At 46.1% G+C, this 25953-nt stretch overlaps 1 protein-coding gene and 1 non-coding gene across 3 annotated transcripts in view; one reads left to right on the plus strand and one right to left on the minus strand.

Moving 5' to 3' along the window:
* The window catches only part of CAMK1D (calcium/calmodulin dependent protein kinase ID), a 396366-nt gene that overhangs the window by 281987 nt on the left and 88426 nt on the right, over positions 1-25953 (minus strand). The gene's annotated exons all lie outside the window — the stretch shown is intronic.
* TRNAW-CCA (transfer RNA tryptophan (anticodon CCA)) lies at positions 11968-12039 on the plus strand. Its single transcript has one exon. It is a non-coding gene; the product is annotated as a tRNA-Trp (tRNA).

A 25953-nucleotide genomic window follows, 5' to 3' on the forward strand; every position in this document is an offset into this window, starting at 1 on the left:
TCAATGGAAAAGAACACAGTTCAGAAATAAACCCGTGCACTTATGGTCAATCAGTCTATGACCAATGAGGCAAGAAGATACAATGGTGAAAAGACAGCCTCTTCAATAAGTGGTCCTGGGGAAATCTGGACAGCTACATTTAAAAAAATGAAATTAGAAAACTCTCCAACACCATATGTAAAAATAAACTCAAAATGGATTAAAGACTTAAATGTAAGACTGGATACTATAGAACTCCTGGAGGAAAACATAGGCAGAACATTCTTTGACATAAATCACAGCAGTATTTTTTTGGATCCCTCTCTTACAGCACAGGAAACAAAAGCAAAAATAAGCAAATAGGACCTAATTAAGCTCTTTTGCACAGCAAAAGAAATCATCGACAAAACAAAAAGACAACCTATCCCTGGGTCAGGAAAATCCCTGGAGAAGGAAATAGCAACCCACTCCAGTGTCCTTGCCTAGGAAACTCCATGGACAGAGAAGCCTGGCAGGCGACAGCCCACGGAGTCGCAAAAGAGTTGGCCACAACTTAGCAATTAAACAACAACAGAATGGGAGACAATACCAGCAAATGATATAACCAATAAAGGGCTAGTATCCACCATAATGACGAACTAACCAAGTGGCCAGAAATGAGGGAACCATAGACTTTTCACCAGGGAATAAAGGAGAGCCAGAGTACCCAGGCTCAGCTGTCTCTTATCTATGGTCTATAAACAAATTTCAGGCAGTCGGGGAACTCCTGAAATTGTCTGCAAAACTCCAGGGGTGTGTGTGTGTGCATAAATGCCTTTTTCTTGTGAGAAGATGCACAGCTGGCATCAGATATTTCAGGCAATGTGAAAAGGTTAAGAACTAGTACGGGAGGATCTTGGAAGGTTCCTTCCTGCCCCAATGCTTCGTAAGGCAGGTGGGTTGTGGGCGCTGGTCACACCTTCCCCTCAAGGCCACTCTGCAGCCCACTGGCATCTGTTCACCTCCAGACGTCAGCCTGGGCTCCTCAACCTTCAGAGAAACCACTGCCGCTGGCCCCACTGCCACTTGCCTCTAGGCGACCCCAGCAAGATCTTTTTCATGACAGGCCAGGGAACAGAATGGAGAGGGCAAAAGGGTTGTTTATATTGACTGTGGTTATGTGGGTCAGTGAACATGCCACAGTGACCTGCTAAGTTATTGACAAGAATATATAAGCAAGTGTTCAAGGGCTTCATCCATTAATAAAACCACATGGCACCTGCCAGGCTGGCCACGTGGGAAGCACAGAAGCAGTGCTATGGACGCTGGGAGTGTGCACTCAGCAGGACACAGGCAAGAGTGGGGCCATGAAATCCGCCCCGGAAAACAACAGAGGTATAGTGAGGCTGGCATTCTGTTCTTCTTCAACACCCATCCCCTTTCCTCCTTCTGTCTTCAAGTTCCCTTTCCCCTCCATCACTTCCCTGGCTTCTAATTAAGCTGGGGCAGGTCCCCAAAGGCCCCTTCCACACCACAGGAACCTTACAGCCATGGTGGCAGAAGAATCTAGCAAGTCAGGGTGTCAGAGCGCCCTGCCAGCAGCTGGCTCTGATGACAGCTCCAAGGGCTGTATTGCTGTTTCACAGCACTTATCACACTCTAATTAATTTCAAAACAATGTCTCTCGAGTCCTTTGCCTCCACGCAGCACCAGGCAAGGGTGGGGGGGACAACCCTTGAGTGGTTTCCCGAGCCCAATTAAGGCTTCACAGTAGAGGCGAGGGCTGCAACACACAGGGAACACTGCTCTTAGGCAGGGGCCCCAGGAGATTGTACCCAGGAAACCTTGGAAACTCCCCCGGGTGGTGCCAGCCAGCTCCCTCCTAGGCCCCAGCCGGGTGTCACCCACACCTTTCACGCCTGCCCCGTTCACAGCTGTCCCACGCTATCTAGAGCAGGGGACATCATGTTCACCAATGTGATCCCCTTGTGCTAAAGGCAGGAACGCAGCCCCCAAGGTGTAGGAGCGCCTGGCAGCACACGACCCTCTGCAGAGCTGGCCTCCATCTGCAAAGAGCTCCCCAAGATGCAGATGGTCAACTTGAGGCCAATGAATGTGAGAGCTCAAGATAAAAGCTCAGGCAATAGGTGATGGAGATGAAGTGGGGGGCTGATAAAGAGCATGCGCAGGTACACGCTGCAGGAACTGCCAGGAAAGGGAAGCCTGGGACATCATTCCATTAGTTCACACCATGTGGACAGTCTCTATTAAAAAATCTACTCCAACACCAGTATAGTGTAGAGTCACTGCCGACAGCTGTGATCAGATAAGTCGACTCAACTCTTCACTGGCTTCACAGGAGACTCCAGGGTCATTGTCTCATAGCATCCTCATCCAGAGCATATGGAAGAATCAGCATCACATAAAGGATCTGGGCCACCACTGTGACGGTGGGGGGGAGCTTGGGAGGCCTCCATCCTCAGAAAACAAAAATCTGTACCCTTTAAATAATTAACACTGGAAATTTGACCTTGGACTCACAACTCTCTGAAGCATCCTGCTAAATTGTTATCAGTCACTTCAGCTTAGGCTGAATGATGTGGTGGGAAAGAGCGTGGGTGACATCTGGGAAGGGAGGGGAGCTCTGGAAAGGTTTTCCGAGCCCCTTGGAGGGAGTGTTTCCCAAGCTTGTGCTCATCAACAGAAGCCCTGAATTGCCCAGGTTGTTAACACAAGAATGTAGGGACCAGGAGCCCACAAGCATTGCTTATTATTAAATAAGCATCTACGAATATATATTTTTACACTTTCCATTTGAGATAATACTGACATTTGCTGACTCTTGCTAAGGGTCTGTTCCGCTATTAGAACAAAGAGAAAAATCTGTCCCCTTGACTTTGAGAGCTCTTTTGAGAATGATACCACTTTCTGGTAAGAGGAATCCCTGGTGCATGAGTGCATGCTAAGTCACTTCAGTAATGTCCAACTCTTTGTGACCCAATGGACTATAGCCTGCCAGGTTCTTCTGTCCATGGGATTCTCCAGGCAAGAATACTGGAGTGGGTTGCCATGCCTTCCTCCAGGGGATCTTCCCAACCCAGGGATCGAACCTGTGTCCCTTATGTCTCCTGCATTGGCAGGTAGGTTCTTTACCACTAGCACCACAAGGGAAGCCCGGAATCCCTGGTAGGACCCATCAGAAATGACTCCAGTTTCCCAGCACCTTCCTTTTGGGATATGTGTCATCACAGTGCTGGGCTGAGGCTTACTGCAGCCCTTGAACAATGATAAAAGGACTCAAATATTGACTGAGGGTCAATCCAATAAAATGAAACCCAAATAAAAAGGGTACAAATCAACCAACGCTCTCTCTGCCACGGGGCAACTCCCAGGGCCATGCCAGTTGTTCAAGAACAGTCTGTGAAATCAGCCATCATGTTATTAACCTCGTGAGTTGATCGATAAGTTTGCTCAAGGTTAAGCAGGAGAAGCTGGCAGCAGAGGCATTGGGAGTCCAGTGGAGTTAACCCACGTGTAAATCAAAAATTTCCATATAAAACAGGGAGCTTATTCATTAAAAGGACCTTGTGAACTATCCTATTTTCAACTGAAAAATGAGCTCCTAATTTCTCCTGTTACACCAGTTTAAATTTTTAGGCACTGCATTTTCTGAAAGCAAAGCATCCGTGGCTGTTAAGTCTCTGACCCACTGTGGTTGTTACTCAAAGACTAAACCACGAGACCCCAGCCTCTACTGCTCTGCTCACTCACTGCCTTCCTAGGAAATCCTGAAACAGAGAAGGGGGCATCTGGGATGGGCCACAATGTATGACTGTACTTGGCAGCTGGTCATATATTAGTCAGCATTCTACAGAGAAACAGAAGCAACAGAACCAGAAAAACAGAATCGATAGACTTATTATAAGGGATTGGTGCACAATTACCGAGGCAGACAAGCTGCAAGATCTGCAGGTGAGTCAGCAAGCGGAGGCCCAGAAGAACCCATGGTATAGTTCCAGTCTGAAGGCCAGCAGACTTGAGACTCAGGAAGAGCTGCTATTTCAATTAAAAGTCAGACAGGAGAAAGCCAATGTCCCAGTTCAAAGGCCATCAGAATTATATATCACAGATTATATGACCTAAAAACTATAATACTATAAATACGCTTAAGTCTCAATAAAAGGGTACTTTTCTATTTTGCGGGGCGGGGTGGGGGGTGGCCTCCCTGGTGGCTTAGAGGGTAAAGCGTCTGTCTGCAATGCAGGAGACCTGGGTTCAATCCCTGGGTTGGGAAGATCCCCTGGAGAAGGAAATGGCAACCCACTCCAGTACTCTTGCCTGGAAAATCCCATGGATGGAGGACCCTTGTAGGCTACAGTCCATGGGGTCACAAAGAGTTGGACATGACTGAGCGATGACATACGTTTCCATTTTTTAAAAAAGGAATTTCCCTCTGGACATACATATACCTATGACTGATTCATGCTGATGTATGGCAGAAACCAACACAATATTGTAAAGTAATTATCCTCCAGTTAAAAATAAATTTTTTAAAACAGGAATTCCCTCTGATTTACAGGAGGATCAGCCTTTTTGTTCTATGCAGGTCTTCAACTGATTGGGTGAGGCCCAGCCACACATGCAGAGCAATCTGCTTTATTCAGTCTACTGATTTAAATATTAATCCCATCCAAAAACACTCTCACAGACACATTCAAAGGTGATGTCTGACTAAATGTCTGGACAACCCAGATCCCAGTCAAGATGACACATAAAGTTAACCCTCACAATGGTGATAGCTGTTTTCTCCAAGGGGGAGTTCAGGAGCAGGTATCAGGCGTCCACGCAAAGCTGAGGATCCCAGAGGGAACTTAGCCAACACAGGGCAACCAAACTTCAGGGCTAGAACACAGTCCTGGGACTCTCAGGGTGCGGAAAGGGTCTTAGCCTCAGGCCCACTGTCCAAAGCCCCAGAGAGACACCAAAGGACTGCCTGGGGTTGAACTTTGTTCTTCTGTTGCCACTACAAGAGGCAGTGACATCCCATATGGCTGTCAGGTGTTAAACCTAGCTAATCTGCAGGGGGGAAAAATAATATGACATCTTGCCATTAAAACCATTTTCTTGTGGAAGATCCAACCTTCTTTGATCTATGACCTTGTTTGGACTCATGAGTATCTGAGACAATCTCCTCTGCTCACAGATTAAAAAAAAAAATTGAACCAGAGAGAGTTTGGGGCAGTGCGGCTGAGGCCACATCATCCAGCCATCACCATCTGAGTCTCTGCCTTCCCTCCCAAGACCCTACAGTGCTCACAGTCCCACCAAACAGTGTCTGACTTCCTCCTGTTTACACGGCTCCATGTCACCAGGACTCCCTATCCACCACCAAGACAGAGGCGAATGGTGGCTACCACGTATGGATGGGTGAGCCTCTCTACTGAACCTCGGGGCTCAAGGCCCTTCTTGACGTGATCCGCTGGCTTCACCACAGCCATGCTGCCTGCCCCTATGCAGAAGCAGGGGCACAGGGGCTCTAGGGCCAGCACCGGGTCTTCAAGGAGTCCTCCATCCTCCAGGAGCCACCAGTGGCCCAGGCAGCCTCGGGCCCCAGCAGCTGTGAGGAGGCACAGAGGAGGCGGCCACCACGCTCAGCCCCCAGCACTCGGCCCTGCCCTCATCTCCATCTCCCTCACTCACTGCAATAAGCTGCTTTAGCCATATCTGCTAAAAATACGCCTCGCTTCTCTGTGACACTTACTAATACATTCTATTTCAGGCCTGTTTGCATTCCCATGTACAAACGCCCATGTGGGTCGCAGCGAGCATGTGCAGAATGTTAGAGCATTCCCTCCAGGAAGATTCCTCCCGCTCTGCTCAGCGCACATATCTGAAAAGCACCTCTTTCTGCACCAGTGGGAGCTGCGTAGAAAACCTTCCTACACTGGATGGGTGCTGGGGATAGAGAAGAAAAAGGCTGGGGTCAGAGGGGAAAAGAAGAGACGAATGAGGAAGCAGATGTGCACACAGTGAAGACCACACTTGCTCCTGTCACACCTGCACCCTGCCAGCTGGCACACAGCCCTCCCCCACCACCCCTCCCCCACGCCTGGCCCCCTGAGTCACGGTCACTCCAGAAGCAGCTGCAAAACGGCATCTCCACTGAAGTCATACGACACATGCTGGAAACCAGGAGAACATCTGAAAAAAGGCACAACCTGGGCTGAGCTCCACGAGCCACCCCCGGGAGGGGCTCATTTCTACGTCTGAGGCCTGGAGAAATCGTCGTCTCCACCGCAACAGTGGTCCCCTCCTATGAGCTCATCCTTCCCCAAACGGACATTCCCGCTGGCCGGCCTCGGCCGGCCTGGAAGAGCTGCTCAACTTTCCTGGCGTTTCCCAGAACTTGGGCTCTCTCCTCTAATTATAGGGAAGATAAATGACAGCTCTCTGATCTCTGCCTTCCTGAACGGAAGGAGGGAGAAGTCCTGTGTGACCAGTTTTCAAAGGTCTTAATTTGTGCTTCCTTCTTGTTTTATCACAAATCTTAATACATCTTTCTTTGTTTGGAGGTGAAACACCACAGCAAACAGTGACTGGGTGCTGCTGGCTGCAGGGAAGGCCGTGGAGGAGGGGAGGGGAGAAGGGACCCCAGTGCTGGGGCCAGAACACGCAGGAGGATGTCTGGGGGAGCTGCAACTCAGACCCAGCTGGTGCCGTACCGATGTCTTTCCGACTGCAAAGCTCTGGGGTGACAGACGCATAGATAAGTGCAGAGTGAAGCGTTCAGAATGCCAACTCCACCCCACCCTTTTCAGGTCCCAGGACTTGGCTGGGTGCACAAGCCCCAAATTGGAGCTGCTGTTCCTCAGTTAAGAAATCAGATCCTTTAAAAAAATTAAAACACTTAAAAAAAAAAAAAAAAAAACATGCGACCAAATGATGGCCCCTCAACCAACACAGACTGGAGTCTCCCAAAGTCTGGAATTCAGGGCTTCACCAGCTCCACACGCATAGGAAGTGGCTGGGCAGAGATTGTTAATGGCAGGAAGGAGGAAGCTAATCCAGCCAGAAATTATCATGATGAAGGATCACAAAAAAAGCTAAGGGTTTCTCTGACTGTATTATCTCTTGCACACTTAGCCAGCACCGTGATTCTGCCAGGGAAGTGATTATTAACAACCCTGACATAGGAGATTCTAACATCTGAAATTTTCCTGAACCCCAGAGATAGCAGAATCTTATTTATCTAGGTTTGATTCCAACCTTAGTAAGAGAAAACACTGGGATAAACAAAGAACTCTCCAGCACCATCATGACACCCTACTGGTGAGTTCAGATAACCAAACGAGCCTTATCTCCTTGCAGTCCATCTTCGGGTGCTGCCACTGAATCCGATTTCATCCATGTAACAAAAGACAGTCACAATCACAAGCTGTTTATCATGCACACCCCGTAGGCTTGGCCTGGAAGCCGGCATAGATGCAAATGTGTATATAACATACACACGCATATGGAAAAAACCCACTAACGATGCAGAGAAGTTTCCCAGACCTCATCCCTTTTTATTTTCTCTGCTAGTCCTCTGAATAGCTCATCTTGAACACTGTAGCTGCCAAGACAGAAGAATTCACTGAGTAGGGAAAAAAAAAAATTCCATTATTCCAACTTTCTTTCCTTGAGCTTGATGAGAATAGTGAACATGCCTGGTGAGATTTCTTTAGCAGAATGAAGGTTATTTCTCTATTTAGCAACCAGGTGGTACAAAGGAAGTGGGAATACAGGTGAGTGGAGTCCCCCACAAGTGGTAACTGCATGTCCACCCAGCTCTGAATGTGAATTGCAAAATATGCCTTATACCCTCCGACGTCACCTCTGCCCCATCTCATCACTGCTGTGTGATCTGTGGACCGCGGGGGCAGCGGTGGAGAGAAGCAGGGAGAGGAAGCAGGAGCAGGCGATCCCAGTTCACCTCACTCTCTTCAGAAGGATGCTAAAAGGATTAAAGAGGTAATTATTGCCTCTGGAGCTCTTCAGCTATAAGACGCTCTATAAATACCAATAACCACCCCCTCGAGGGAAAACACATCTCATTCCAGTGGAGGTAAGGGCTGCAGCAGCCTGCAGAAACGATGGGCTGCATCTTGAAGGGATCTTCTGGCATCCTGAGTGCTCCAGAGTCATCGCCACGTACAGCAGGTGGCCTACAGAGCATCCCACTCTGACTGGAGACCGCAGCACCCCAGACTGCTGGCGTCTCATACACCCATCCATTCTGATCTGTCCATTCGATGTGCACTTATTAAGCCCCCACGGTCTGCTTGAGGGATGGAGTAGCATTGTGGTTACATGCCTGGGCTCTGGGGCTGGGCTGCCTGGCAGCAATCCCAGCTCTGCCCGCACTCTGATTGTCTGCCCTCAGGCAAGTCACTGAGCCTCTGTGCAGTGAGGACATGGAGGTCCTCACTCATCACGCGGGGATGATAACAGAAGCCACTTCACAAGGTCACTATGATTCAGGGGTGCACCTGTGACCAGTGGTTAGACCTCTGATGGATACACTGCTGCTACTGCTGCTAAGTCACTTCAGTCGTGTCCGACTCCGTGCGACCCCACAGATGGCAGCCCACCAGGCTCCCCCATCCCTGGGATTCTCCAGGCAAGAACACTGGAGTGGGTTGCCATTTCCTTCTCCAATGCATGAAAGTGAAAGTAAAGTCGCTCAGTTGTATCCGACTCTTAGTGACCCCATGGACTGCAGCCTACCAGGCTCCTCCATCCGTGGTATTTTCCAGGCAAGAATACTAGAGTGGGCTGCCATTTCCTTCTCCGATGGATACACAGTAAGGGCTAGAGAAGAAGACCGCTATGGAACTTAATCTACAAAATGGATGGGTCCACGGTACGCCATCTATTCCATGACTATTTTAAATTCCATGATTTTAGAATCAAAATCAAGATGGAAAAGGAGGAGTTAGCAATTAGCAGTGGGCCTAGCACTTAGCCTTGTGTGGAAAACAGAAGAGCAGAAGATGAGGCCCCTGACTGAGAGCCTCCAGACCCAACAATGAAGGGAATTCAGGGGTCTTTATCTTCAGCTGTCAGACAGTTCCCTACGAGGGGCGTGGGGAGAAGAGCGCGACACACAGACGTGCTTTAGGACTGCCAGCTCCCAGCAGACAGCCTTGAGGTCGATGTCATTACGGACTGAGATTCTATTCTGGCAAACCCTTCTCTCAGCTCCTCCGTCCACCCCTCCCCTTTACCTCACTACCCCTGAGCATGCCAGGATCACATCCAAAAAACAAAGAGCTGCCCACTGAACCTCCCACCAGGAAGCCCTTAGTCCCTCCACCCTGGGCCGTGAGCACCAAGCCTCCACTTCAGGGGTCCGAGATGCACGTCCTGCCAATCAAAAGGCAGTGGGGCAGGCCCGGGGTGCATTCCTGTCCTGCTGCTGAGCTGAATGGCTCTGAGCTGAGTGGGTCTCAAAGTGCAGTCCCTACAGCAGCAGCAGCACCCAGGAACTCTTAAGAAACGCTACTCCTCCCACTCGATCACAGACCTGCAGAATCTGAAACTCCGGGGACGGGGACGGGCCCGGCAGCCTGTGGTTTAACAAACCAGCTGGGGATTCTGATGCCTGCCCACTGGCTTCGAGAAAGTGACTTAGTTTTTTCTGAGTCACAGTTTTCCTCACTCAGCAAAGGGGGTTAATACCACTCGCCTCATGAGGCTGTAATGTAGGAGTCAAATGAGATGCTAGATGTCAAGCACTGGATACAGCATGCCAACAAGGGTAGGCACTCAGCATACTCTACTTTTGTCATCACCGTCTTCATCACCATCATCATCATGGTCACCAGCACCATCAAAGTCTGCTAGAGCAGTAGCTCAGAAACAGCAAAAATAAGATTGTAATCCATGACAAGCCTGCTTTTCAGCAAAGTGGCTCTAAAGACAGTCCAAGGACAGAAGCTACAGGGAATTGGTAGATACATCCTACCTTGCCCAAGGTCACCCAAGGGCTGCCAGGATCCTGGGGTTACTCTTCCACACTACCTGTGATCCATGCAGATTCCCACAAACTCTGAGCATCTTGGGGGTTGGGAATCCAGAAATGAAAAGCATTCCCCATTTTATTGTCAAAATAAGGATAATAAGAGTGTTTTTTTTTTTAATTTTATTTTATTTTTAAACTTTACATAATTGTATTAGTTTTGCCAAATATCAAAATGAATCCGCCACAGGTATACATGTGTTCCCCATCCAGAACCCTCCTCCTCCTCCCTCCCCATACCATCCCTCTGGGTCGTCCCAGTGCACTAGCCCCAAGCATCCAGTATCGCATTGAACCTGGACTGGCATCTCGTTTCATACATGATATTTTACATGTTTCAATGCCATTCTCCCAAATCTTCCCACCCTCTCCCTCTCCCACAGAGTCCAAAAGACTGTTCTATACATCAGCGTCACTTTTGCTGTCTCGTACACAGGGTTATTGTTATCATCTTTCTAAATTCCATATATACGTGTTAGTATACTGTATTGGTGTTTTTCCTTCTGGCTTACTTCACTCTGTATAATAGGCTCCAGTTTCATCCACCTCATTAGAACTGATTCAAATGTATTCTTTTTAATGGCTGAGTAATACTCCATTGTGTATATGTACCACAGCTTTCTTATCCATTCATCTGCTGATGGACATCTAGGTTGCTTCCATGTCCTGGCTATTATAAACAGTGCTGCGATGAACACTGGGGTACATGTGTCTCTTTCCCTTCTGGTTTCCTCAGTGGGATAATAAGAGTTTTGAGGCAACACCACCAGACAGAGAACTAGAGGTGTCTGAGTTCAAATACTGGTATTTCGAACGCATAGTGGAAGTCCTTAGAACACATTCTGAGTCGCTGATGGGTATTTTCAGACAGGAAGGGTGACAAGAAGAATCATGTACAGACTGACAGCATCTAGAATCCAAGAGATAAGGGGAGAGCATACTGAAAGAACTTCTTGGATTACACACCAGCATTGCCTCAAACAACTGTGGCAGAGGTCATGAGGGCCTCCAACAGCCAAAAGCAGTGGACACTGGTCAACCACTGTGCCCTCTGGAACCTAACAGTTGACCACTCCATCCCCTCCATCTCCTCCCTTGGACCTCCAGCACACCGCTCGTCCTGGTTCTCCTATCCTCACCCAGACCTCTCTCCTCCTCCTTCTCTGGGATCCGCCCTACCCCGCACAGCTACCATACCCACTGCTTCTCTTTCAGCTCAGCTACTGAGACCCCGTTCCTCCCACTCTGGAGTCTGCACTGGGCATATGAAGATAAAGGACTGAAGAAGCACCAGGTCAGGTGCCATCTCTTCATCTCAGTCTATCATCCACTCTGTCCCCTAAGATACGGATGCAGAGGTGAGCAAAGAAGAGGCTGGTCTGTCTTTGGTCTCTTCTTGTGCCTTTTTTTCCTTTCTGGCAATCGCATCCCCCTAAGCATTGGGTTGACCTCATGGTGACCTCCAGCCCCAGGTTAATCCTGAGCCCTAGAACTTCATGTCCCATCATTTACTTCCCTCCACCTGGATGCTCACCTAGCATCTCAAGATCAGTATATCTGACAGGGACCCCATTATCTTTCTCATGACATCTGTTACGACTCACCCCAAACTCAAGTTCAGAGTAAGACCCAAAAATTTAGGTGGAAAAACTTACAACATTTAACATAAAATTACTCACCTAGTTTCATCCGTCACCTTCAAAACAAACCAAGAAGATATTAACCTTCACGACAGATGCCCAAAATAAAAAAATCCTAACATGGTAAGGGAAACATCTGTAAAGAAATATAACCATCCTCTTTGAATAGGACTTTAAATTCTATTGTATCTTTATTTCATTTTCTAGTTCCGTTAGACAGTTGTATTGCAATTATCCCCACCCTGCAGAGCATTCACAGAGCATCCGTGGGCCCATGGAACTTCTAATTTGGAGAAACCCAAAGAGGCTTCCCTGGTGGCTCAGAGGTTAAAGCGTCTGCCTCCAATGCAGGAGACCCGGGTTCGATCCCTGGGTTGGGAAGATCCCCTGGAGAAGGAAATGGTACCCCACTCCAGTATTCTTGCCTGGAGAATCCCATGGATGGAGAAGCCTGGTAGGCTATAGTCCATGGGGTCGCAAAGAGCTGGACACGACTGAGCGACTTCACTATAAAGTATTAGATGTACTATTTGTCAGCTCTCAATACTCTCCCCATTTGCCAGTCCTCCTAGTTAACAGGGCCATGTGGTCCCCCAAGCTAGAAATATGGGACTCCCTCTAGATTCTTCTCTCTTCCTTATGCCCCACCATGAAGTGCAGATTCATGAATGCCCCTATTTCTACTTCCTAGACTGTGCCCAGATCGGCACTGCTCTTTCTGCCCTCTTCTCCCCGCCAACACCACCAGCACTTGCACAGCTCAGGGAGCAGCCACCTCCTGCTTGGAATCTGTCAGTAAGTGCTTCCTGTTTCAGGCCCACTGTGCTTCTTATTTCATAAAAGTGGGGAGGAGAATCCACCCAAAACACACTTCTCTTGAAATCCACCTCTTATATTAAGTCTGATTCAACATGGTAGGAATGGAAAGAAAAGAAGGAGGCTACTTCCATGCCTATAAACACAACCATACTAGAATTTTTAAACCCAGATCTAGGAGGACTTAAGACCTCATGGAAGACCCAAAAGAACTGAAAGCAGGGAATTGAACAGATAATTGCTACATGTTCACAGCAGCATGATTCACACTAGCCAAAAGATGGGAGTAACCCAAGTGCCCATTGACGGATGAATGGAAACAAAATGTAGTTTATCCACCCAGAGATTATCATATTAAGTGAAGTAAGTCAGAGAAAGACAAATACCATATGCTATCACTTTTTTGTGGAATCTAAAATAATGACACAAATTAGCTTATTTATGAAACATAAACAGACTCACAGACATTTGTGGTTGCCAGGTTGGGGCTGGGGAAGGGATGGATCAGGAGTTTGGGATTAGCAGGTGCAAACTATTATATATAGAAAAGATAAAAAACAAAGAGGTCCTACTGTATAGCATAGGGAATTATATTCAATATCCTGTAATAAACCATAATGGAAAAGAATATGAAAAAGAATGTGTGGGACACACACACACATACATATATCCAAATCATTGTGCTGTACAATAGAAATTAACACAACATTGCAAATCAACTATACTTCAATAAAATAATTTTATGTGATTTATCTATATAAACCAAGGTGGAATATTATTCAGCCTTGAAAAGCAATGAAATTCTGTCATATACTACAATATGGATGAACCCTCAGGACATTATAAATGAAATAAATCAGACACAGCAAGACAAACATTGTATGATTTCATTCATATGAAATACCTCCAGTAGTCAAATTCACAGAGACAGAAAGCAGAATAGTGGCTGCCAGAGGCAGGAAATGGGGGGAAATGGGAAATAATTTAATGAGGTATAGCATTTCAGTTTCTGGAGATGGATGGTGGTGATGGTTGTACAACAATGTGAGTGTACTTAATGCCAATAAACTGTATACTTAAAAGTAGTTAAAATGGTAAACTTTGATATATATATATATATATATATGTCATGTGTGTACATACACGTGTGTGTGTATATATTTTACTACAAAAACATGACTAGAAACCCATTTTGTGTCTCATGGTTGAGGTATCAATTAAGGTCAGTGTCCCAGAGCAGCTACTTTCCCTGGTTTCCATGGATTCCCCAAAGGTACTATTAGTGAAATTGCCAGTCTCCCATCCAACCCAGAAATGGAAGAAAAGTCCAAAGAGACTTAAGAGAAGCATCTAATAAAAAATTCCTTTCTATTATATAGCAAAATATCAGTACTTTAAATAATATCAGCATATCTCTCGTTTAATTCAAACATTAAGCTCCATTAGCATATAGGGCATGCTTTGTTATAAATGAATGTTGGTTTAAAAATAGGTTCCAGAATTGCCTTTTCAGTATACATGATTCCGAGAAAGTTATTCTAAAAAGACTGTTCCACCAGATTTCCCACAAAAATTGCAAGGACTTCTAAACAGCCTTCCTGGATCAAGTTTCCATCTGTCTCCAAAGAGAAAGAATTATCTGCACAAATCTCAGATCCTTTCCCCCATGACATCCCACCTTTCCAAGGACCCTGGGGCCAGCCAGCACGTCCAGCTCTGGACTATGAGAGGCTGCCAGTTAGAGAATTACCTCTGGGTCATGTGGTCACTCAGAGTAGACTCATGGCTTCAACTCCAGCGCTACCACCTGCTGTCTAAAAGACCTCCTGTAAACCTCAGCCTCTCTGGCCTCAATTTACTCATCTGCAAATTGGAGACAATAATAGTTCCTCCCTCTTAGAGTTGTTACAAGGATTAAATGAATTAATAGCTATAAAATGCTCCCATGTGTTAGCTATTATCATTTTGATATACAAGGATCTTCATGATGTGGCCACAATCTATCCAAGTACAATTTATCCAAGTGCAACTCCTGCCCTTGATTCCTGCACAGATAACCCTGCAAACTGATCTTCACCAACACGCCACACCATTTATGCCTCCAGCTCTGCATGTGCTGTTCCTTCTGCCTGCACACCCTCTGCCCCAAGTTGACCTGGTAAATTCTTTAAGGGGCATAACTTCACCATAGGTGGCTTTCCTGGCTCCTAGATGGACTTTTGTCCACTTTTCTCTGAGTTTCTGGTGACCCCTGCTCACCATGAAAGCCATCCCCACCTTGGACATGTGTCTGCTCACCTGGCTCCCTAGGTAAAGAGCAGTGAGCTCCTGGGAGGCAGAGTCTGTACTAACAGTGTTCCCTGCGCATGCGGCCTCAAGGAGAGACCTGGCACATAGAAGACATCCAGTGAAAGCTGAATGAATGTTGAGCATAAAGAGTGAGACCAACACCAGGAAGGAAGGGAGAGGAAAGAAAAGACAGGCTGGAATAAAGCTGTGCCAGACTTCACATGGGAAGAAGCATGTGCTCCAGGGAAAGGAAGAGATGCAAGGTTTTTAATCTCAGGGAAAGTGAAGTCACTCAGTCATGTCCTACTCTTTGCGACCCCATGGACTGTAGCCTGCCAGGCTCTGCTGTCCATGGGATTTTCCAGGTAAGAATACTGGAGTGGGTTGCCATTTCCTTCTCCAGGGTATCTTCCCAACCCAGGGATCGAACCGGGTCTTCCACACTGCAGACAGACGCTTTACCATCTGAGTCATCAGGGAAGCCTTATCTCAGGAAGGAAAGAATCAAAGGACACATGGGCCAAGCAATCATTGACACGGTGCACAGGTTATCTGAGGCTCACGGGTCTTGCCAGGGCTCAAGCCATCCATGCTTGTGATAACTTTAGACAGGAACACACAGAGAATGGTGGGAGCTGCATGGAGAGTGGCTCCTCTGTATCTCAAAGTGCCCTCTCTCACACCTCAGTAATCTGAGTGATGTACCCCAAACAGGGGTAAGTGCACTAAGCGAAGGAGAAGAGCAGAGACATGTCAGATTAAACATGTTCAGAAGCATGACTCTCTCACCATCTCTCCTTGTTACTGCGCCAGCAGTAAATGAAGAAATCTGAGACCCATTTGGCAGGTGGAGAGATGGGTGGAGAACCCAGGGTGGGGTGCAAGGTGGTGGGCGGTTTCTAGCGCCCACCCATTTCATGATTCTCAGGAACTGAAGAGCAGAAAGGCCCTCAGCAGCCAGGACAGCTCCTGGCCTTTAACCTGCAGGTTCAGGGTTGTTGAGCTCTAGTCATAGACTCAGGACGCATTTCATATGGTCAGCTGACAGGCAAAGCTAGCCCCACACTGAAAAATGGACTCACCATCTAAAATGAGGTGCTATTTCCAGTTAGAAGTCAACATCAGGACAAGTGAGCTCAGGCCCCAAATAAACATGAAAGAGGACCAAAAGGAAGCCGTCCCACTTGTACCCATTGCAGATGTCGACCAGGGCTGAAGCCCACCCTCCAGGACGAGCAAGTCCGCTCCCACCACCTGCAGGGAGCATGCACACAGGCAGGGGAGCTGATCAATGTGCAGCAGCTCGGCCTCCGGCTTCTGATCCACAGCAGCCAATGCAGAAGGAACACTAAAAATAAGTATGCCAGAAACACACACGGGGTGACAGGAAGACACGGAGCAAGAGAGGAGACTGAGAGGGGACTGATGGCACTCTGACTGCCAGAGGGAGGGTCAACCCCACACACACTCACACACACACACACACACACACAACACACACACACAACACACATACACACCACACAAACCTATACATGCATACATACACTCACACACATCCACACACCCACACGTGCATATCCATATACACACCACACACACATACATATACACACACCACACACACACATATACATACGTACACACAACACACATACACACCACACACACACATATACATTCATATACACCTATACACATACATACCCATATAGCACACATGCATACACACATGTATGCAGCACACAACACCCCCTACACATACACACACATACATACACACACCACATGCACACCTACACAAACACACACACACACACAGGGCGGCCCTGTTAGTATAGAGGTAGCAATACACTGGACCATGACACTCACTTCAAACCAAGACTGGGTTTCTTGGGTTTCAAAAGACATACATAGTATTTGGGGGCAATGCTGCAATATGAGAAAAATGCCCAGTTATGTCATTTAATTAAAAATGAAAGAAACAACACACAATATGAAAGCAATTGTGTTAACTATTTATGCATAGAAAAAGCCTGGAAAATATATTAAAATTTAACAGCGGTTATTTTTGAGTGACAAGATTAGAGTAGATTTTTATATTCTTCAAGGTTTTGCATCTTATACAAAGTGGGGGGAGCACACTTTCCATAATTTACAAAAACAAGCCTAGACGGACTAAGCCAAGGTTTTCAAAGCATTAGAGAAAATCATGATGAAAGCTGGGAGGCAAATGCAGCCCTCGAGGCTAACTATGTTTCTGTAACAATGGACATTTTGAGACCATCTGAAATATCTAATTATCTGGTTGCTTACTAATATGTGAACATTTGGAACCACTGAGATGTATCTTTGAATACAAAGAAAAATCCAAAGCAATCAAGTGGAAATTCACCATCCTTTTTCTGGTTCTCATCCATTTACTTAAACATCAGAATGTGCCCTGAAGAGAATGTTCAATACTTAAGAAGAAGAACCTAGTAAACCAAAAAAGTGAGGACACAGAACAAAAATCTACCAGGAATAACAAGGTTCAGAGAGACTGATTATATATCAAAGCTTAAAAGAATAATTTAACACGTGCATTTTCCAAGTCCCTTGAAAGGGTCTTTTTAACTAAATCATCACTCAAGTAAAATATAACATTAGTTTCTCCAGAAGCTACAAATTTGAAAACTAGATTCTTAAAAATGTACAAAATAATATTATACTATATTTGCAAAAGCATGTTATTACATTAGCTTTTCCTGGGGGAAAAAAGCTCTCAGGGTTCCCACATAGTAACTTGCTATTTACACAGTTACTTAAGAATTAGTAATTCCTGTGAAAGGCCTGTCTTTTATTTTCTAAATGTATAGCACAGGGTGGCAAGCCAAATAAGGGAATATTATCCAAATGTCGCCTTCCTTGGCTGTGTCTAAGCCAAGGGTTAGGGTTAGGGTTAGGGTTAAGGCAAAGGCAAGGAATGGAAGGCTGGTTGCCTGGGCATCCCAGAGGGAAGGCCTGCCTCAGCAGCAAGAGTTAACTGCACGAGTTAGTAACTTGGACAGGCTGAAATGCAGACACTTACAGGTCTATATATGCAAAAGGGAGGGTGGGGGAACCTCAACTTTCTACTCTAGAACGCTGAATTTAATTCAGGAGTATAAAAATGATGGGTGGTTTTTTTCTCTCCCCAAAAGGAAACAAGGCCACCTTTCCACTTCAGATGAGCCCCTTGGGCTCACAGGGGCTGTGATATCCACGATCACAGGAACAAACCCAGATGTTTGCCCTACACTAGACCACCAGCCTCCTCTCCTGTTTCCTCTGTGTCAGGGGAGCTGCAGGTCTCCCTCCTCTGAGCATCTCTCCCCGTGGAGATGGTGACCTCATTTCCATCAGCCTTAATGACCCACCTCTCTGGGGGCAGGATGCTGTGTGGGTTGCTGGGGCAGATGAGATTTGGGAAGAAACTGCTAAATAATGGATAAAAGGAGGCACCACCAGCCCTCCAATACTTAATTGCTTGCCTGAATCCGATAAGAAAAACAACTTCATGAAAGGAAAGGATGACAAAGACAGAAGCTCATTCTTCTCAAACCTTCAGGAAACTCTGGCTCCAAACGGGTAGGGTGTGGTCAAGGATTCGGCTGCAGACCAGACTCGAGCTCCTGCAAGTGTAAACCATCACACATGTTCCTGCCACGTGGGCTGGAGAGAAAGGGGGACACAGGCAGGAAGTAGGGGTGCCCACCAGGGAGCCAGCTCATCCCTGGAAAACGTAGGACAAGGCTCCCTCCTTGCCTTTGAGCTGCCAGACAGTTTTCTTCTGTTTTCAGTTCAGCCAATAGCCTGGGAAAACCTTTCCTCCTCAACTGGGGACTCCCCACCCATTCATCCCACGCTCACTTCTCCACTGCATCTGGGAACCAGCCTCAGCCCAGCAGCTGTCCACAAAGTCAGTTTCCATCTTTGCCACGCAAGCCCACTTCCTGGCTTTTATCTTCTCCAACCAAATTTCATTATTTTCAAATCACATGGATGATATCTCACTGAAAAATGCAAATAAAAACTACAGAGGTATCATCTCACACTGATCAGAAAGACTGTCATCAAAAAGTCTACAAACAACAAATACTGGAGAAGGTGTGGAGAAAAGGGAACCCGTTTATAGTGTTGGTGAGAATGCAAACCATACAACCACTATGGAGAACAGAATGGTGATTCCTTTAAAAATTAGGAATAAAACTACCATTCGTGCATGCATACTGAGTTGCTTCAGTTGTGTCCAACTCCATGCAATCCTATGGGCTGCAGCCTGCCAGGCTCCTTCCATGAGATTCCCCAGGCAAGAACCCTGGAGTGGGTTGCCATGCCCTCCTCCAAGGGATCTTCCCAATTCAGGGATCAAACCTGTGTCTCAGGTCTACCTGCATTGGCAGGTGGGTTTTTTATCACTAGTGCCACCTGGGAAGCCCTAAAAACTATCATATCCTGAGCAAACCACAATTGAAAAAGACACATGTATCCCCAGTGTTCACTGCAGCACTATTTACAATAGCTAGGACATGGAAGCAACTGAGATGTTGCTTCCATCAGCAGATGAATGGATAAGGAAGTGGTGGTACATATACACAATGGAATATTACTCAGCTATAAAAAGGAACACATTTGAGTCAGTGTTAACGAGGTGGATGAACCTAGAGCCTATTATACAGAGTGAAGTAAGTCAGAAAAAGAAACACAAATATCATATATTAATGCATATATTAAATGCATTCTATGCGATGGCACACAAGCGCAGCCTAGAGGAGCTACCCCACATCCAAGGTAAGGAGCGGCGGCTGTGCTTTGCTGGAGCGGCTGTGAAGAGATACCTCACCTCCAAGGTAAGAGAAACCCAAGTAAGACGGTAAGTGGCTGAGAGAGGGCATCAGAGGCTAGACAGACTGAAACCACAATCACAGACAACTAGCCAATCTGATCACATGGACCACAGCATTGTCTAACTCAGTGAAACTAAGCCATGCCGTGTGGGGCCACCCAAGACAGACAGGTCATGATGGAGAGGTCTGACAGAATGTGGTCCACTGGAGAAGGGAATGGCAAACCACTTCGGTATTCTTGCCTCAAGAATCCCATAAACAGTATGAAAAGGCAAAAAGATAGGACATTGAATGATGAGCTCCCCAGGTCAGTAGGTGCCCAATATGCTACTGGAGATCAGTGGAGAAATAACTCCAAAAAGAATGAAGGGATGGAGCCAAAGCAAAAACACCACCCAATTGTGGATGGGACTGGTGATAGAAGCAAGATTCGATGCTGTAAAGAGCAATATTGCATAGGAACCTGGAATGTCAGGTCCATGAATCAAGGCAAATTGGAAGTGGTCAAACAGGAGATGGCAAGAGTGAACATCGACATTCTAGGAATCAGTGAACTAAAATGGACTGGAATGGGTGAATTTAACTCAGATGACCATTAGATTGCCAGGAGAAATATCAATAACCTCAGATATGCAGATGACACCACCCTTATGGCAGAAAGTGAAGAGGAACTCAAAAGCCTCTTGAGGAAAGTGAAAGTGGAGAGTGAACAAGTTGGCTTAAAGCTCAACATTCAGAAAACGAAGATCATGGCATCCGGTCCCATCACTTCATGGGAAATAGATGGGGAAACAGTGGAAACAGTGTCAGACTTTATTTTTCTGGGCTCCAAAATCACTACAGATGGTGACTGCAGCCATGAAATTAAAAGACGCTTACTCCTTGGAAGGAAAGTTATGACCAACCTAGATAGCATATTCAAAAGCAGAAACATTACTTTGCCAACAAAGGTTCGTCTAGTCAAGGCTATGGTTTTTCCTGTGGTCATGTATGGATGTGAGAGTTGGACTGTGAAGAAGGCTGAGCGCTGAAGAATTGATGCTTTTGAACTGTGGTGTTGGAGAAGACTCTTGATGGTCCCTTGGACTGCAAGGAGATCCAACCAGTCCATTCTGAAGGAGATCAGCCCTGGGATTTCTTTGGAAGGAATGATGCTAAAGCTGAAACTCCAGTACTTTGGCCACCTCATGCAAAGAGTTGATTCATTGGAAAAGACCCTGATGCTGGGAGGGATTGGGGGCAGGAGGAGAAGGGGACGACAGAGGATGAGATGGCTGGATGGCATCACTGACTCAATGGACGTGAGTCTGAGTGAACTCTGGGAGTTGGTGATGGACAGGGAGGCCTGGCGTGCTGCGATTCATGGCGTCACAAAGAGTCGGACATGACTGATCTGATATCAGATATCTGATCTGATCTGATATCTACTACTGTAGGCAGGAATCCCTTAGAAGAAATGGAGTAGCCATCATGGTCAACAAAAGATTCTGAAATGCAGTATTTGGATGCAGTCTCAAAAACGACAGAATGATCTCTATTCGTTTCCAAGGCAAACCATTCAATATCATGGTAATCCAAGTCTATGCCCTGACCAGTAATGCGGAAGAAGCTGAAGTTGAACGGTTCTATGAAGACCTACAAGACCTTCTAGAATGAACACCCAAAAAAGATGTCCTTCTCGTTATAGGGGACTAGAATGCAAAAGTAGGAAGTCAAGAAACACCTGGAGTAACAGGCAAATTTGGCCTTGGAATACGGAATGGAGCAGGGCAAAGGCTAACAGAGTTCTGCCAAGAGAATGCACTGGTCATAGCAAACACCCTCTTCCAACAACACAGGAGAATACTCTACACATGGACATCACCAGATGGCTAACACCAAAATCAGATTGATTATATCCTTTGCGGCCAAAAATGGAGAAGCTCTATACAGTCAGCAAAAATAAGACTGGGAGCGGAGTGTGGCTCAGATCATGAACTCCTTACTGCCAAATTCAGACTTAAATTGAAGAAAATGGGGAAAACCACTAGACCAGGCAGGTATGACTTAAATCAAATCCCTTATGACTATACAGTGGAAGTGAGAAATATATTTAAGGGAGTAGATCTGATAGAGGGCCTGATGAACTCTGGACAGAGGCTCGTGACATTGTACACGAGACAGGGAGCAAGACCATCCCCAAGAAAAAGAAATGCAAAAAAGCAAAATGGCCGTCTGAGGAGACCTTACAAATAGCTGTGAAAAGAAGAGAAGTGAAAAGCAAAGGAGAAAAGGAAAGATATACCCATTTGAATGCAGAGTTCCAAATAATAGCAAGGAGAGATAAGAAAGCCTTCCTCACCAATCAGTGCAAGGAAATAGAGGAAAACAATAGAATAGGAAAGACTAGCCATCTCTTCAAGAAAATTAGAGATACCAAGGGAATATTTCACACAAAGATGGGCTCAATAAAGGACAGAAATGGTATGGACCTAACAGAAGCAGAAGATATTAAGAAGAGGTGGCAAGAATACACAGAATTGTACAAAAAAGAGCTTCACGACCCAGATAATCACAATGGTGTGATCATTCCCACTCACCTAGAACCAGACATCCTGGAATGTGAAGTCAGGTGGGCCTTAGGAAGCATCACTACGAACAAAGCTAGTGGAGGTGATGGAATTCCAGTTGAGCTATTTCAAATCCTGAAAGATGATGCTGTGAAAGTGTTGCACTCAATATGCCAGCAAATTTGGAAAACTCAGCAGTGGCCACAGGACTGGAAAAGGTCAGTTTTCATTCCAATCCCAAAGAAAGGCAATGCCAAAGAATGCTCAAACTACCGCACAATTCCACTCATCTCATACGCTAGTAAAGTCATGCTCAAAATTCTCCAAGCCAGGCTTCAACAGTACGTGAACTGTGAACTTCCAGATGTTCAAGCTGGTTTTAGAAAAGGCAGAGGAACCAGAGATCAAATTGCCAACATCGGCTGGATCATCGAAAAAGCAAGAGAGTTCCAGAAAAACATCTATTTCTGCTTTATTGACTATGCAAAGCCTTTGACTGTGTGGATCATAATAAACTGTGGAAAATTCTGAAAGAGATGGGAATACCAGACCACCTGACCTGCCTCTTGAGAAACCTGTATACAGGTCAGGAAGCAACAGTTAGAACTGGACATGAAACAACAGACTGGTTCCAAATAGGAAAAGGAGTACATCAAGGCTGTATATTGTCACCCTGCTTATTTAACTTATATGCAGAGTACATCATGAAAAACGCTGGGCTGGAGGAAGCACAAGCTGGAATCAAGATTGCTGGGAGAAATATCAATAACCTCAGATATGCAGATGACACCACACTTATGGCAGAAAGTGAAGAAGAACTAAAGAGCCTCTTGATGAAAGTGAAAGTGGAGAGTGAAAAAGTTGGCTTAAAGCTCAACATTCTTAAGACGAAGATCATGGCACCTGGTCCCCTCACCTCATGGCAAATAGATGGGGAAACAGTAGAAACAGTGGCTGACTTTATTTTCCTGGGCTCCAAAATCACTGCAGATGGTGATTGCAGCCATGAAATTAAAAAACGCTTGCTCCTTGGAAGGAAAGTTATGAACAACCCAGATAGCATATTAAAAAGTAGACATTACTTTGCCAACAAAGGTCCGTCTACACAAGGCCGTGGTTTTTCCAGTAGTCATGTATGGATGTGAGAGTTGGACTATAAAGAAAGCTGAGCACTGAAGAATTGATGCTTTTGAACTGTGGTGTTGGAGAAGACTCTTGAGAGTCCCTTGGACTGCAAGGAGATGCAACCAGTCCATCCTAAAGGAGATCAGTCCTAGGTTGGAGGGACTGATGTTGAAGCTGAAACTCCAATACTTTGGCCACCTGATGCAAAGAGCTGACTCATTTGAAAAGACTCTGATGCTGGGAAAGATTGAGGGCAGGAGGAGAAGGGGACAACAGAGGATGAGATGGTTGGATGGCATCACGGACACAATGGACATGGGTTTGAGTGAACTCCAGGAGTTGGTCATGGACAGGGAGGCCTATGCGTACTGTGGTTAATGTAGTCGCAAAGAGTCGGACACGACTGAGCGACTGAACTGAACTGAATGCATATATATGGAATCTAGAAAGATAGTACTGACAATCCCACATGCATGGCAGCAAAGGAGACACAGACATAAAGAACAGACTTTTGGACACAGTGGGACAAGGAGAAGGTAGGATGATCTGAGAGAATAGCCCTGAAATGTATACATGACCAAATAGCCAGTGGAAGTTTGATGTATGACACAAGGAACCCAAAGCCGGTGCCCTGTGACAACCTGGAGGGATGGAGTAGGGAAGGAGGTGGGAGAGGGGCTCAAGAGCGAAGCATCACAGGTATGCCTAAGGCCAATTCACGCTGATGTGTGACAGAGGCCATCACAATACTATAAAGTAATTATCCTCCAATTAAAATAAGTAAATATTTTTTCTTAATTATTTGGCAAAAAAATTTGGGTAAAATCAGCAGATCATCCTAATGGCAGGGTGGCCTGTCATCTAGGTGTGATATTGGGCTACAGTGCTGTAAGATGTTACCACTGGGAGAAACGGGATAAAGGGCACATGTTGTGGTTGTTCAGTCGCTAAGTCATGTCCAACTCTTCGCAATCTCATGGACTGCAGTATACCAGGCTTCCCTGTCCTTCACTAACTCCCAGAGTTTCCTCAAACTCATGTTCATTGAATCGATGATGCCAGCCAACCATCTCATCCTCTGTCACTCCCTTCTTCTGCCCTCAATCCTGGCCCACCAGGCTCCTCTGTCTGTGGGATTCTCCAGGAAAGAATACTGGAGTGGGTAGCCATTCCCTTCTTCAGGGGACCATCCTGAACCACGGATCGAAACCAGGTCTCCTGTATTGCAGGCAGATTGTTTACCATCTGAGCCAACAGGGACGCCCCAAGGGTACATGAGCTCTCTCTATATTATCCCTGTAATATGTGTATATTACTCCCGTGTTCATGTAAATCAACTATTGCCTCAATTAAAAATGTCCATTAAAGAAAACCCAACTAATACATGTTTCATGTGAATAGAGACCAACCAAGAGGTCATCCTACTCATGATCATCACACAGCCTGAGCCTGAGTACTGTCCAGGCTGCTGTCATTCAGCAAATACACACGTCGTCCCTCAGCATGCCAGTTACTACACCAGGCATTACGATGTCTGTCTCAGTTGATGGTCTCAGAAAATGAACAGTGATGAGAGAGAAATCAGTGAGGAAGCCCTTGTGTAACTGACAATCTGATTTTTTAAACAGAGGTGAAAATATTTAGACACCCTTGAAATAACCGCACTATTCACACCAGAACATTGCCCCAGTAACAATTCATCTGCTCCCAGAATTCTAGCTGCCCAGAAAACATGAGAGTGGATTCCCCACCACCAACTCTGACTACTTAACTGTGGCAGCATCCTTCATTTTTTTCTGCTCTTCACATATTCAGGAGCAAGTTTCTCAAGGAGCAGGGCTGATAGAGAGAACCTGTACTTTGCTTCAGAATGAGTTCTCGAAACCCCGTGTACCTTTTAGCCAGAAGGTTCGGGAGATCTTCAACAACAAGTGTGCTCCAGGCCATGACAACCTTCATTTAACATGCTGCTTTGTTTGGCAGCTTCTATTTGTCCAGATTAGATGTTGCTCACAGCCAGCTTAAACAGCCCTTCAGAGCTACCGTGATGACCCTCCCGTAACCCAGAAGGACCAAAGAATTGATGCTTTTGAACTGTGGTGTTGGAGAAGACTCTTGAGAGTCCCTTGGACTGCAAGGAGATCCAACCAGAGTCCATTCTGAAGGAGATCAGTCCTGGGATTTCTTTGGAAGGAATGATGCTAAAGCTGAAACTCCAGTACTTTGGCCACCTCATGCAAAGAGTTCACTCATTGGAAAAGACTCTGATGCTGGGAGGGATTGGGGGCAGGAGGAGAAGGGGACGACAGAGGATGAGATGGCTGGATGGCATCACTGACTCGATGGACGTGAGTCTGGGTGAACTCCGGGAGTTGGTGATGGACAGGGAGGCCTGGCATGCTGCGACTCATGGGGTCGCAAAGAGTCAGACACGACTGAGCGACTGAACTGCACTGAACTGAACAGTCCCAAAAACAGACTCTTATCAATGGACAGAGGTTTAGGGAACCAACACTCTTGCTGGGCATATTTACTGCTGCTGGTGCGTATCAAAGTATTTTTAATCCATGATCTAATTTGCTTTCTACAATTTGTATCAGTACTTTTAAATGAAACTGAAACTAACTTGCTCAAATATTTATTTATCA

Source organism: Bos mutus, chromosome 13, assembly GCF_027580195.1.
Source record: "Bos mutus isolate GX-2022 chromosome 13, NWIPB_WYAK_1.1, whole genome shotgun sequence".
Lineage (NCBI taxonomy): Eukaryota > Metazoa > Chordata > Mammalia > Artiodactyla > Bovidae > Bos > Bos mutus.